Genomic DNA, 12,186 nt, shown 5'->3' on the forward strand with positions numbered 1-12,186 from the left:
AGTGGAATGGACTTGGTCTTGAACCACTAGGCTCTCGATTTATATTTTAATGAAGAAAACACCTCACCTGAGCTCTTTGTTATGTTGCCCAGCAAGCTAATACTGGATGAATAGTTGCCATTGAAAAGAGTCAGTTCCTAATTAGGAGTATTTCAAGTAGAATGGTGGGATAAAGAGAAAGGGGGAAGTGAAATGGAGAGGTATACACCAATCGTGCCAACCTCATTGGGTGTAGACAGTAGGAAGGAGTAGCTTCAGCCTAGGAAAGAGAGATAGGTCAGTCTGAATAACAGTGAGAATTTGTTATAAATATACGACCACGACCATTCATTGAATTATTTGTATAAATGAAAAAACATTATTATATACAAATATACTTCCATAACATCATTTAGGGAGAAGCAGACTTTATAATTAATACCAAAAATTTCATATTCATGTAAAATTATGTAACCATTAAAGAATGGTCATTATAGTTTTATAGATAAAAATTTGTAGATGGATCCTGATAGCTCAGGCATGCAGTTCCTAGTGCTCTGAAGGCTGAAGAAAGAAGCTGAAAATTCTGGGTTATGGAGTGATTTTAATTTAGATATGATCTCAAAATTAAAAGTAAATAAATAAAATAAGGCTAGAGCAGTATGAGAGGGAGAGCGCTTGTCTGGCATGCTTGAGGATGCTCTATGAAAATTGTTCTCTATAGCAGCAACTGCAGAAAAAGAGCTGACATAGAAGTTAGAAGTTGCTACAGCTAATTCTGATTATCATTGATTTGGATCATAGAAGGAAGGAAGAAATGTATGATTTCCCATAATGGAGACTATGTCAAGAGATATGCATTTAATTTTGAGGTAAGAATTGTTGTAAGGCAATACAGAAACCTGTCCTAAATATACTTTTAAAAACAAAGAATTTAAATGGATTCATCCTAAAGGAAGATAATGTGCCTCTCAGAAGTCAGAAGTTATTAAGTAAAAAAGTAGCTAGTACCCACCAAACAATTCGAGTAAATGATGTTTGGTAAGTTGGAGTTGAAATAATACAGATAAGTACATAAAAATATATAGCTGGTACTTAACAGTTGCATTAACTAGGCATTAAAGGACATTGCAGACAATATAATCACGCCACTGCTTATGTTTGGTAATGAAAATAAACATGAGTATTTAGACATGGTCTACAGGGATTCAGCATGGCCACTGGCTGCCTAGTTTTGATAACAATGAGATGAGTTCAAAACTGAGTGGGCATCAATTCTAAATCATCATAGAAAGATTCTTTTTATTATGGTTTTTGAGACAGGGATCCTCTGTATTGCTTTGGAGCTCTGTAGACCAAGGTGGCCTCAAACTCACAGAGATCCTCCTGCCTCTGCCTCCTGATTGCTGGGATTAAAGGTGTATGCCACCAATACTCAGAAGAAAGATTATTAAGAGTACATTTTGACCAAATTTAAAATAGAGAAAAAAAAGCAATGTCTGATTAAAATTAATAGACATGGGTTCTAAAGTAAATCATTTCAAAATTGTTTTTTATTCAAGAAATTCAACTTTAATAAGATTGAATATTTGTTGTTTTTACTTAGTGCCCCCCTTCAAATCCCTGCAGTATAGTTAAAAGATAGGACTTTTATAGTTTGTAGTTAAAAGATAGATACAAAGTAACTATGATAATAACTGCAGGGTCATACCTGAAAATTACAGACACTGTCTATTGCTGGCTTGTAGAAATATGTTCCATTATGATCTTGACCTCCCTTATCACATATTCCCTCCTCCTTCTCTTTGACTGGACTCTTGGAGCTCAGCCTGTTTCTTGGTTGTGGATCCCTGCATCTGGTTCCCTCAATTAATGGTTGAAGGTCCTATGATGATATTGGGGTATTCACCAATCTGATTACAGGGGTAGGGCAGTGAAAGCATCTCAACTATTATTAGGAGTCTTAGCTGGGGTCCTCCTTGTGAATATTTGGGAGTTACACTAGATTCTCCCTAAGCACATAGTGGCTCCCTATGAAGATATCTCCTTCATCGCTCTTCTACTCTACCCCTCACCACCTTAGCCATCCCATTCCCTCCTGTTCTCACCGCCAGCCTCTAATTTCCTTTCTCAGGGCAATCCATGTGTCCTTCTTAGGGTCTACTTCTAAGGAGCTGGGATATACAGAAGCCCTCCAGCCTAATTTAAATTCACAGGATTAACAACAATTGTGTGTATGATGGGGATTGACCCCAAGGCCTCGCACATGTTAAGCAAGCTTTCTACAACTGAGATAACTATTAAATACATATATCACAATTATTCTAAATCCATGTTAAAACAGCTACTCTACCATCATGTAAAAACAAATAATCATTCATGACTTCAATGTAGTTCAAATATGAATTAAGAAAAGGGAACATGAATTGGAGTTGATACTTGTTAGTACAGAGCTATTATTTATAATAGTTTGATATAATAATCTGTGTCATAAGAGTATCATACAGCTGTGTTACTAATACGCTGCCACACCCAATGTGTATAGTAACATTGATAGAGCTTTTGTTGTGTCATGATGGAAATATGCCTCTGTGTGTGTATTTATATATTGTGTAATATGTATTGTATAAATTCACATTTATTTTGATGGTGATAAAGCAGAATTAAATTGCTTTTACTAACAGTCGAAGAATGAGACTAATTGTCCCAATTATTTACAATATAGAGACATGAAATATTGGAAGTCATCTGTATGATATATCTTCTGTCTCTGATAGCTCTGCCATTAATCTGTATAATATATAATGTTTGTCTACATATATCTCACCAGATACTTACTTTCAATTTGCATATATTGAATAATAGTACTTAAGTACATATTCTTTACAGAATTGTAAGCATAGAACTGATAGCTTCAGGACCCTGGTAGTCCTTCACAGTACAAAGACAGAATTTATCTTCATTTGGAATGGTCCTATTTTCTCATCAAAAATGCTCACATATTCATGTCGATTACACCACTGTGTCTAGAAACGGCACTGCTGATATTTCCTTAAGAATAATTATATTAATTACAGTTTTATGTGGGAAATAAGCATATTTACATGTCAAACCCTGTTCAGGTGTTTGCATGAGCTAATCATGTTTATGAGCATTAAAAGTGCCTCACGGCAATCCGTGCAAGAGTTTCTTTGGAGATGGAGTGCCACATAGTTGTATCTTCAGAGAATTTTAATGAATAGCATTTCAGACAAAAGCTACATTGAAAACAGATGTAAAATGGCAAGTTGAGAAGGCAAAAATAGGTCATCTTATTTAATGTTTTATTGTTTTCACCATGACTTGTTTATGTTAATTTTTTTCTTTGCAATGACAAGAGCATCTATAAAAGGAAAGGGGCTATTTGTATGCACATTCCTCATCATGTTAGGGAAGGCATGGATGCGACACAGCTGAAGCAACTGGTCACCCCTGTCAACAGTTGAAAACAGAGACAGGAATGAGTGCTAATGGTCCAGACATTTCTCCTTCCTGTCTTTGAATCAGCCCAGACTGTAGTTCATTGGATGGTGGTATCTGCATGTAGGATCTGCGAGTTATGTCCATCTGTAAATATTCTCAGAGACACAGCCAGAAGCTCATCTTCCAGGTGATTCCAGATCTGGCTGAATTGAAAGTGAACATTAATAGACACATCCTATGAACGTGATGAGCAAACAACCAGCTTAGTTAGCTCCTTGCTATCTCATAATCTCTTGGCAGGTGATCTGTTTGCTTGCTAATACTTCTACTACTACTACTACTAACTATAATAATACTCTTCATTCCATTATTTCTACAATTTTCATTGAGATGAGATAGTCCAGAGGTTTGACTAGAGAGGAAGTTGTGCGATTGTAGCAAGCCCCAGAACTGGTGACTATCAGGACTTTTTCTCCTTTTGAATCATTAAGCTTCATGAATTATTTAAACTGTTTGAGATATTTCCCCTGTGTATAATACTTAATTAAACTTTGGAACTACACACCTTTAGGCCTAGGGAAAGTCACTAAATATGCCTTAGAAGCAATAAATTTGACCAAGAAGTAAGCAGATGTCTCATTTAGTACTTGAAGACAGAATCATGGGAGCATATTTGATATAATTGGCATCAAAACAAATACACCTACTTTACAGACTGGTGAGGGCTAGCATGTGCTTGTGAGAGCATACATACTCAAAAGCAGGATGTGCAAGTTTTGGATGAGTTCCACACATAGACAAATTACTCTAAAGAGCTTCTTGTTAGAGTTTGAGAGATGGTTCAGTACATAAGAACACGTACACCTCACCTTTTGTTGAGGTCCCTAGTTTGGTTGCTAATACCCACACGCGGTGACTCAATGAGCAACCGTATCACCACTGGGTGATCAAACAGTCTTCTGGTGTTCTAGGTACCTGCACTCACATAGCATATCCTCATACAGACATAAAGACAAATAAATGAAAATATCTTCACAAAAATATATAGTTATTATGAAGCTTATAACTCTGTAAACGACAATGAATTAGGACATTGTCTTTTCATTTACAGTGAAAGATTTTTTTTTTTTTTGAAAAGACAGTTCATTGTAGAAAGTACACAAAGATGAGAAATCCTCTATATTGCTGGCACCCAGATATATTTTCTTTGTAACATTTTAGGGACAAGCCAGATCTTTTATCAGCAGTCACCTATAATCTTAAAACGTCTGCCTTGATAATAGGAGTTCTCCACAAGCAAAGATCCAATATTCTGATTTTTCTGAATCTCATGTACTCTACCACACTAGTTCAGAGTTTTTCTTTACCAATATTATTCATCAAATGTACCCTTGTCTACATTTTTTTTTCATGCAGTCAAAATACATTTTAGGGGTGGAGAGATGGCTCAGTGGTTAAGAGCACTGGCTGCTCTTCCAGAGAACCTGGATTCAATTCCCAGCAACTACATAGTGGCTCACAGCCATCTATAATTGGATCTGATACCCTGCTCTGGCATAAAGTCGTGCATGCAGATAGAGCACTCATATACATAAAATAAATAAAAAATCATATATATATATATATATATATTAAACTTGACTAATTTTTCAAAGAAAATATACATCTAGTCCCTGCCTAACCCTTTATTCTCATTTTACCTTTTCAAAAATATATTCCGCTGTCACTGTATTCAGTTCCCTACTGTTGCTAAGCCTACTCCATTTTGGCTTTTGTACATATATTTCCGAGTGTGTGTGTGTGTGTGTGTGTGTGTGTGTGTGTGTGTGTGTGTGTGCTACTTGGTGGGAAGGGGTTATCTTTATTGTTCTGTTTTGTTGTCACTGTTTGGACACAGTTCCCAGAGAATCTGTTGTCTGGTATAGTCATTTTCTTACAGAAGCAGGGAGATTAGGTCATGTCATGTATGTCACCCAAGCATAGGGACTTATTTGTGTATTTTAGATTCGCTCCAGAGAACTAATGGAATTTTACTAAGAACTCTAATGATATATGATGTGTACCCATGTGTGGGTATGCAATGAATTATGGAAATTATTAATGTGTACTAAACATGAGTTTTAAAATGTTTGATTTATGATAATTTTATTGTATATATTTCTTTGAGATCAACAGATGTATCATAAAACTAATTGTGAACTTAAAAACTTAGTATGTGCTATTAATTTTCGTAAGAATTTGATGCCTTCGTTGTTGTTTTGACATAGGGTCTCATACCAGCCCAGGCTATCTTAGCAGTCACTTGGTATAGCACAGGCTGGTGTCAAACTAATGGCAGTCCCCCTCAGACTCTCAAGTTCTTGGCATTGCAGATGTGAGCATTGCAACATAATTAACTAATGTTATTTCCTGTAAGAACCCCTAATCACTTACCCTTAATGGGGTTAATTTCATTTTTTTTTCCAATTCATTCCACGTTTACTATTGAAGTTTCCCAATTGTTTAAACCTGCCCCACAAGAATATTGTCTGAAATGTTGCCAGGATTTTCATCTAATGCGGAAATCTGATGGCAAAACAGAAGGCATGCAATATTTTGTGAGCTGCTCTCATGATTTATTTCTTGCCACACTCATGTCAACTTCTGTATGTAAAGACTTTCCATGGACTTCTTACAGTGGTCAACTTACTGTACTCATTATTTCAACATTCTTGTCTCAAAAGCTCCATCTAGAAGGTTGATTAAAGCAAGACATTGTACTTAACAAAAAATAAAAAACAAACAACAAAAGGAGCTTCTCCTTTCAAGAAATGTTAAATGAAAGAAGATGTTCTTTGGAAATTTGAAGTTTTATATTTATGAATTAAGATTAATAAGCAGTTCAGATAATAAAATGTACCACTGATTGAAGGTGGTTGCGAGGTGAAATCTCACTTGATGAAGTCAACATGAGGAATGAGCATTAGGGGGCAGCAGCAGAGTATAGACTTTCTTCAGAGATGGATTAATTGCCTACTGCTAAGCAGCATTATGCGTGATTATCATTTAATGAATGGTTTGATTTACCTCACGGTACCATAATGGCTTGAAAGTCAAATGGCCTTGTCATGTTTGGATCAGCACTGGTGAGCTTTGGCGCACTGTACGTTTTGCTGAGTGGGGAGGGTGTTGAATGATGAGAACAATGTGGGCTGAATCAATATTTAGGAGATGGGGCAAGAAACAGGAATGTCTGTATTCACCCTAGATACACCATATATAAATAACAAAGGGCACGTTAACTCGATGTAGTAAAGTCATTTTTTTGGTAAAGCCCATTTTTTTTTTTTTTTGTAAAGCCATATGTATTTGTGCATTTCTCTTCCCACTGGCATTTGGTGAAACATTTTTAATTTTTTCTAATCATTCTTGTCAGTTTTTGAAGAAAAAAAAACCAAGATAAAATCTGAATCTAAAGGGCATAAAAATACAGTGTTCTCAAATTTTTTTACATAATGAAACTACCAAGCAATTTGTTTCCAGCATTACTTATTTCATGATAAAAAGCATAACACTGCAATTGAAAATGGAAAGTATACTGCCCACAGTCATTTAGGACTTGCCAGTGGCCATTTCATACACCGCATTGCAATAATTTTAAATAACCAATTTCATTCTCTTCTCAGAGAGGATTTCAGGCAGTTTGATAAGACAAAACATTAAAGATGCACATTTATACTTGTTTCTATTAAACCTTTATTATAAGATCAACACATACATGTTTGTGTGACATATCTTTTTATTCTTACAATTTTTCTTGAGGGAATAATCTATATAAGTTGTATCTGAAGAATATAATGGGTTCATAAATTCTGGTTCACAGTCGATTTCACACAGACCCATTTCCAGGTTCAATCAGCCTCCTAGATGCACTTGACAAGCCTCAGTTATTATGTTATTTCTGTTGTTTGGCCAAAGACTGCCATTTTAAGATTAAGTGAAAATTCAATATAAGCACTCACCATAGAATCACATTTTTTAAAATCTGCCTTTGAATTAGTCACAGTATGAAAAGCATTTTTAGTAAAAAAAAAATTATAAATACTAGTTTAGAGTTCTCATTTCTTTTTACAAAAAAAAAAAATAAGAATTACAACTTCAATAACATTTGATGCTATGATTTCCCCCTGAAATATGAATTCTTCAACACTAAAGAATCTTAGAAATATTCTTTTTATTGCAAAAGTGACAATGACTCTTCAATCTATCTATCTATTAGTCAAAAGAGCAAATGCATTCCAATGATACACTATTGAAAATTGGTGGCAGCCTTGGGGTAATTGACACCTGTCCGATAACCTGTATAGCTGAAAAGAAGTAATTGATAATGTTTATGTATGTAGGATTTGGACTCAAGAATACTGGTTATTGAGTACATTTTTTTTATGATTGCTTCATCTCCAAGTGTCATTCAGAACATAGGAGTCAGTCACAGCCTTGCCTTTGTGATGATGTAGGCTCAGCATACAAGTCAGTTAGGGACCATGTGAACACTCCAGCAAAAGAGGCATACAGAACAGCACAGCTCATCAGGCTTCTATGCTGATACCAAGATTTCAAATAAGCCTTGGTGGATAATTAATTGACTTAATAGAAAGAAAGCGTTCCTTTCATATGGGCAATAGCAAGATATGTACTCAGACATACAAAAGAACTTTAAACCATCAATGTAAATTTATAATGTGGCAGTTCATGGGGCTTGTATATTTAAGCATTAAAGTACTTAGAAATCAAGAATGATGGGAAAATTGCTTATACCTGGGTTGGTGTTTAGCTTTCTCCTTTGGTACTGTGAAGTGTGCTCTCCAGTACCAAAAACACTAGTCAATACAGATGACGGCTCTAGGGGGACACCAGCTCTACTTCTCTGTGTTCAGTGAGTTGCATGGGTGCTGTCTTCTTCTATAGAACCTTACTGTCAGTTTGTGGGGAGAAAAATCATATCCCTGGATTGTCTAGCTTTCTTGAAGGATTCCATGGGGCCGATTTGGCCAACAACTCATTTAGATAGACCTCACTCCTAGAACTTGAAGTTCCCTTTGGTGATGATAGGGCTCTCTCTCTCCCATTACCTGTTGATTTCATTAAGTTGCCTTCTTTTATATATGTACTCTAGGAATTTTCTGCTGTATTAGGCTTCCATGCCACCCCTTCAAGTGGCCCCTTGTTTTAGCTGTCACTCATTATAATCACTCTCTTGCCCCCTACCCTCCCCCTCCCCATTTCATCCTCTTGTTCCAGGACCTCTCCTAGCCCATGCACAAATGTCTATTTTCCTCTTCCTATTATATATCAAGAGTAAGAGTTGCTGGATCAAGAAAGTTTCATCTTTAATTTCTTTGGAAATCTTTGAGAGTTTCCTTGAGAATGGCCACACTGACGTGTGTTCCCACTAAAGATACACATTCCCTCCTTCTCTTTCCTCATAATGGTCATACTATACTGGCTTACATTGCCATGAAAAGTGTACATTGCTTTCCTTTCCTCTATCTAACAAAGTGTAACACTTTGATTTCTGATCTTTCCATAATACTCATCTCTATTGGAATCTATTGGAATGAAACTGACCCTGTCTGAAATGTTTTGTCATGCATGATGTATGTTATGTCACAGTTGAGTAATTTAAAGACAACATAGTTTCTTTAAGGCCTAAACTATAAAACATTTGCCCTTTATAGATAATCCTTGCAGAAGCATGTCTTCATTCCTAATCTAACATTCACAAGTATGTTACAGCAGACTAAGCCATGTTTACCTGGCTTAAAACTGGTTGGACTTGTATAAGGACATGATTTCTAGTCCTTATACTGGCTTCTTCAGATGTCGTCAGAGAGGAAGAGAATGGAGCATCTAATACTGTAGAAAGATTATGAACAGTGATGTAGTATGTTTGGAATAAGCATTTTCCCACACACAGCAATAGCCTGTAGTGTACCATCATATCAAGTTATTGATTTGATCAGGCTAAAGCAATAGAAAATGCTAAATTGTAGTGTAGCTCCTAAACACTGACCACGGGATGCACAGGTCTTTCAGTAAGGAAATCTCACTCGAGCTTTAGCTCATCAGAATCATTCTGAGCTTGGAAAGAGAAAGAGCCCTAGACCTCCACCCCAGAAATTCCCATTGAGTACGACTAGAAGGAAGACTGGTCCAGTTTGGATTCCTTTATTGTGAATCCCCAGCCTAAATATTTAATTCATGATAAATGCAAGGGGCTGTTTCACCATGCAGGTGAGTTTGGACCTTCCTCAGTAATCTATCTGATGTCATTACTATTTTCTAATAACTCTTCACATGGGATGATTACAACATTACTATTCATAAGGCTCTTAAATTCATGTGTTATTAACTTGTTTATATCTGTATTCGTTTTATAAAGTTATACATCTTTTGATATTTAATAATAATAATAAATATAAACAATGGATCCCGTGTCCATATTACTAAACCAGAAAATGTATGTTATTGGTACTAATTTTCCTTAGTTTCAGAAGATATTGACTGTCTAAACATGATATTCAGGTTATACTCACAATTTAGTTGTATGATCTTGATTGTTTATAGTTATCATTGTCCACAAGAACCTTCTGAATGTAAAAAATTTTCTCACAGCATTAACACAGCTGTCACTATTCCCATGGCTACTGAGCACCTGAAGAGGGCTAATGTAACTTGTCTGAGTTTTTAAACACTATTTTCATATGATTTAAATGTATGTAACATCCTGTGACTAGGGGCCATCTTATTATCAGCATCATCTAAAAAGCAGGTTGCACAGTAATATTTTTTCACTAATTCTGTTTTGCAAACTTGAATAGTATTTGAAATCTGGTTTTGTTCTTTGAAACTTGAAAGTAGCTAATATATTCCAGACCTTAAAAATTTTTTTCACCTCATTAATAGCTCCCTTTTTATGGCTGTTTTAATTGCACCCAATGTCGCAAAAATAGAGTTCACTTGTGTAGTCTGAGCCTATTGGCACTCTTTTTTTCCTGTATTATATTTTTTTCAAAACTGTAGGATTTTTTTCTACCTAGAATTTACCCACCTCGACATGATGGATGCTGTCAGAAAAGTTCCAACATCTGAGCAGTCTCCCATGAAATCATGGCATTTACCTAGAATGTAGTCCAATGTATCTTCCATAAATCTTTAATCAAGTATACAGCTTGTTGTGTTTTTTTAATAAACCAGTAAGCATAGAAAATTTAAAGCCATTATTTCATGCTGCTTTAATCCATAAAATGTAGGGAAGTGGTTGTTATTTTATCCATCTGTAGCAAATGGGGTAATTTTAACACGGCTTGGAATAAATACATTGAATATGATACCCATTTTTCAGCAAGGCCTGGCATCCAACTTCATGAATAAAAAAGATGCCATTTATCATGTGGTGATAGTCATACACATCATATTTATCATGTCTGTAAAGGAGTAAGTTATCTTCTGGAACTTGTTATGTTACTACATGGAGATTATAGTATATGAAGCCATTATGTTAAGTATATACATAGAATATATTTATTTTAAGTTCACCTTCAATTTTATAGGCATATGTATATTATATGTATATTACAGGTATGTTGTTTTAAAATATTAAAGTATTTAATATGTCAAAATTGTTTTCATCTGGAAGAAGTTATAGCTCTGTCACTGTGCTAAGTATTAAAATATACTTAAAATCTATCAATCTTAAAATTATTAAGTTGAAAGAAACTTGAATTCATCCCATGACTTACTTGACCATTGTGCTAGTCTCCTAAGAAACTGTGTCGTTTGAATGTTTTCCATTATAGAAGATATTATTCCTAGCTCATGTGTGCATGCTTCCATGCCCACACTCAGGGAGCTTGAGCAAGAGAATTTCAAATTTGAGTACACCCTGATGGCAACATAGTAGGAACCTGTCTTTTAATGGAAAGGAATAATCAATAGAAGGAAAAAAAAAAGTGTGTGTGTGTGTGTGTTTATGTTCACATATGTGTGGAAGACAAGGGGGAAAGACAAAGTTTATGTTTGGAGTCAATGCCATCTAGTTCCCACAAGTCTCTCCTTAATATGCACTGAAACGCCTTTAACACGTAGCTTCAATAGAAAGACTATGCAGCGAATATCAATACTGGTCCTTCTTCCAAAATCCTAGCTGTCTTTCACCAACTCCAAGGTCAATGGATATAGACTGGATAAACCAGTCACAGTGATACTTCATCAGTTTGTGGTACCTCTGTAGCATAGGTGGAGACATGCACACTTAGCTGCATTCCCAAGGAATACAGAGAACAGGAGACAGAAAATGGACTCCTCTAAACCCCTGCTAGTTTCTTCCCTAGTAAGGGACAACAGCACCAATACTTGTCTATGAACCACTTAAACACAAGGAATGTACTAGTTCAATTTTAGGCTCACAAAGGCTTTCATTAAAGAATAAAAGAAAAAAAGTTTTGAATTCAATAAAGAATGGGTGGTCACATTTTAGTGTTAGTGATTTGCTAGTGTCAATCAAGAGCCTCCCAGCATGAACCTTGGCTTCAAGCAGACATTAAACATGAAATGTCTGCATGGCTGAATAAATGGATTAATAAACAAATGATCTTACAGATCAATGAATGACAGACTTTACAAAAACATACACAGAATGTTGCTGAAGCTTGAAATATATGGAAACTAAAAATGTGACTTTTGAAAGACAAAGATAGCTTTAAT

General features: G+C 35.5%; 1 protein-coding gene across 1 annotated transcript in view; it reads left to right on the plus strand.

Moving 5' to 3' along the window:
* Khdrbs2 (KH RNA binding domain containing, signal transduction associated 2) overlaps nucleotides 1-12,186 on the plus strand; it is a 326,527-nt gene that overhangs the window by 77,414 nt on the left and 236,927 nt on the right. The window lies entirely within an intron of this gene.

The sequence above is a fragment of the Phodopus roborovskii genome, unplaced genomic scaffold (assembly GCF_943737965.1).
Source record: "Phodopus roborovskii unplaced genomic scaffold, PHOROB, whole genome shotgun sequence".
Taxonomy (NCBI): Eukaryota; Metazoa; Chordata; class Mammalia; order Rodentia; family Cricetidae; genus Phodopus; species Phodopus roborovskii.